The sequence below is a fragment of the Cetorhinus maximus genome, unplaced genomic scaffold, assembly GCF_964194155.1.
Source record: "Cetorhinus maximus unplaced genomic scaffold, sCetMax3.hap1.1 HAP1_SCAFFOLD_584, whole genome shotgun sequence".
Taxonomy (NCBI): Eukaryota; Metazoa; Chordata; class Chondrichthyes; order Lamniformes; family Cetorhinidae; genus Cetorhinus; species Cetorhinus maximus.
In genome coordinates, this window is record NW_027596526.1 from 103,122 (window position 1) to 106,668 (window position 3,547).

The window sequence follows — 3,547 nt, forward strand, 5'->3', positions numbered from 1 at the left end:
TCTCTTATGTGGGACTTTGTCGAAAGCCTTCTGAAAGCCCAAATAAACCACATCCACTGGCTTCCCCTCATCAGCTCTGCTAGTTACATCCTCGAAAAATTCCAGTAGATTTGTCAAGCATGATTTCCCTTTCGTAAATCCATGCTGACTCTGTCCGATGCTTGCGGACAGGCCGAAGGTGTTCCGCAAAGCGGTCACCCAGTCTGCGTTTGGTGTCCCCAGTGTAGAGGAGACCGCGTTAGCAGCAGCGAATGCAGTCGACCAAATTGAAGGAGGTGCAAGTGAAGCACTGTTTCACCTGAAAGGAGTGTTTAGGCCCTTGGACGGTGAGGAGGGAGGAGGTAAAAGGGCAGGTGTTGCACCTTCTGTGATTGCATGGGAAGGTGCCGTGGGAAGGGGATGGAGGAGTGGATCAGGGTGTAGGGAGGGAATGGTCCCTACGGAATGCTGGTAGGGGGGGTGGGTGAGGGGAAGATATGTTTTGTGTTGGCATCATGTTGGAGTTGGCGGTAATGGTGGAGGATGATCCTTTGAATGCGGAGGCTGGTGGAGTGAAAAGTGAGGACAAAGGGGACACGATCATGGTTCTGGGAGGGAGAGGAAGCGGTGAGGGCAGAGGTGTGGGAGAGGGGTCGGACATGGTTGAGGGCCGTGTCAAGGAAGGGAAGGGAAGTGTCAGAATGGACCATGTGAAGGTGAGAGAGGGGTGGAAATTGGATGCAAAATCGATAAATTTTCCAGGTACCGATGAGAGTACAAACCGACACCGATACAGTCATCAATGCATCGAAAATAGTGATGTGGGAGGGGGCCTGAGTAGGACTGGAACAAGGAACGTTCCACATATCCCACAAAAAGACAGGCATAACTGGGGCCCATGCGGGTACCCACAGTATCACAGTATCTTTACAGTGTAGAAGGAGGACATTCGGCCCATCAAGTCTGCACTGGCTCTCTGAAAGAACATTCTACCTCTTCCCTCTCCCCTGCATTATCCCCATAACCTTGTACATTCTCTCTTTTCCGTTAGCAATCCAATTGCCTTTTGAATACCTTGATCGAACCTGCCTCCACCACCCTCTGGGTGAAAAAAATTTTCCTCACATCACTTCTACTCCTCTTGCCCATTATTTTGAATCTGTGCCCTTTGGGTCTTGATGTTTTCTTGAGTGGGAAAGGTTTCTCACTATTTACCCTGTCCATATCCCTCAGGATCTTGAATACCTCTATCAAGTCTCCTCTCAGCCCTCTTTCTTCCAAGGAAAAGTGTCCCAACCACTCCAGTCTATCCTCATAGCTGCAGTTGTTCATCCCTGGAATCATTCTCATTAATCTCCTTTGTACTCTTTCCGATGCCTTTACATCCTTCCTCAAGTATGGTGTCCAGAATTGGACCCAGTACTCCAGATGAGGCCTAACTAGTGTCTTATGCAAGTTCAGCATGATCACCTGTACTCAATGTCCCTATTAATAAAGCCCAAGATACTATATGCTTTATTAACTGCTTTCTCAACATGCCCTGCCATCTTCAATGACCTATGTACGCATACACCGAGGTCCCTCTGTTCCTGCAGCTCCTTTAGGTGCTCTCCATCTTTTTCCTGCCACTTCTCTCTTCTCTGCATTGAACTTCATCTGCCACTTGTCTGCCCAATCCACCAACATGTCTATGTCCTTTTGAAGTTCAAGACTATCCCCATCACAGTTGACAACATTTCCAATCTTCGTATCATCTGCAAATTTGGAAATCATGCCCTGCACACCACAGTCTAGGTCCTTAATATATATCATGAAGGACAAGTGTCCCAACTCTGATCCTGGGAGACTTCACTACAAACCTTTCACAATCAGAAAAACCACCATTTAACACTACTCTCTGTTTCCCGTCACTCAGCCAATTTCTTATCCAAGTGCCTACTTTCCCTTTTATTCCATGACCTAGAATTTTTCTCACAAGTCTGTTGTGTGGCACTGTATCAAAAGCCTTTTTTAAAAATCCATATACACCACATCAACAGTGTTTCCCTTATCAACCTTCTCTGTTACTTCCTCAAAAAATTCTAGCAAGTTAGTTAAACATGATTTTCCCTTAATGAATCCATGCTGGCTTTCCCTCATTATCATGTACTTGTCTAAGTGACTATTGATTTTACCCCATACTGTAGTTTCCAGAAGTTTCCCTACCACTGAGGTCATTCTGACTGCTCTGTAGTTGCCGGCTTTATCCTTGCACCCCTTTTTGAACAAGGGTGTAACAATTGCAATTCTCCAGTTGTGTGGCACATCCCCTGTGTCTAAGGAAGACTGGAAGATTATCATTATTTCCTCTGCAATTTCCACTCACTTCTCTCTGTACTCTTGGATGCATCTCATCCGGTTCTGGTACCTTATCTATTTTAAGTAAAGGTAGTCTTTCCAACACCTCCTTCCTCTTGATTGTAAGTTTTTCTAGTGTACCAGTTACCTCCTCTCTCACCTTGGCCTGGGTAGGATCCTCTTCCTTTGTAGAGACAGATGCAGAGTACTCGGACAACACCTGCACTCTTTCTCCAGCCTCCATATGCAAGTCCCTTTTTTGACCCTAATCAACCCTACTCTTTCTTTTACCACCCTTTTATTATTTACATGCTTGTAGAAGACCTTGGGATTTCCTTTTCTGCTCGCTGCCGGCCTCTTTTCATGCTCTCTCTTTGCTTTTCTTATTGGTTTTTAAATTTCCCCCCGGTCCTGCTATATTGAGGCTGATTTTACATTGTATTTTCGACCTGACATCTGTTGTGTGCGCACTTTCTCCTTTTCATCTTCTATCTCTCTCATCATCCATGGTTCTCTGGATTTATTTGTCCTAACTTTCCCCTTCAGGGAATATCCCTTGACATTTGCTGCAATACTTTTTCTTTAAAGGTGGCCCATTGTCGGCCACCGTCTTTTCTGCCAACATTTGATTCCCACTCACTCATCTCTGATGCCTTCTCATCCCACCGAACTTGGCTTTCCCACAATTAATTATCCCCGCTCTGGATTGTTCCCTGTCCTTTTCCATGATTAACCTAAACCTTATGATACAATGGTCACTGTCCCCTAGAGGCTCTCCCACTGATATTTGATCCACTTGGGCCAACTCATTCCCCAGAACCAGGTCCAAAAGTACATGTCCTCTAGTTGGACTGGAAACATACAGATGCAGAAAATTATCTTGAACACATTCCAGGAACTCTTGCCTACTTTTCCCTTTGTACTATTCCTATCCCAGTCCATATTCGGATAATTGAAGTCTCCCATTCTGATTACTCTATAACTCTTGCACCTCTCCATAATTCCTTTGCAAATTTGTTTCCCCATATCCCTTCCACTAGTTTGTGGTCTGTGTCGTATATAATCAATGTTACTGCACCTGTTTCATTCCTTACCTCCAGCCAGAGAGATTCTGTCCTTGACCCCTCTGGAACATCTTCTCTCTCCAATCCTGTAATGCCATCTTTAACCAGAATTGCCACTTCCCACTGCCACCCTAACCCCCACCACCACATTTTCTTCCTTTCCTGTC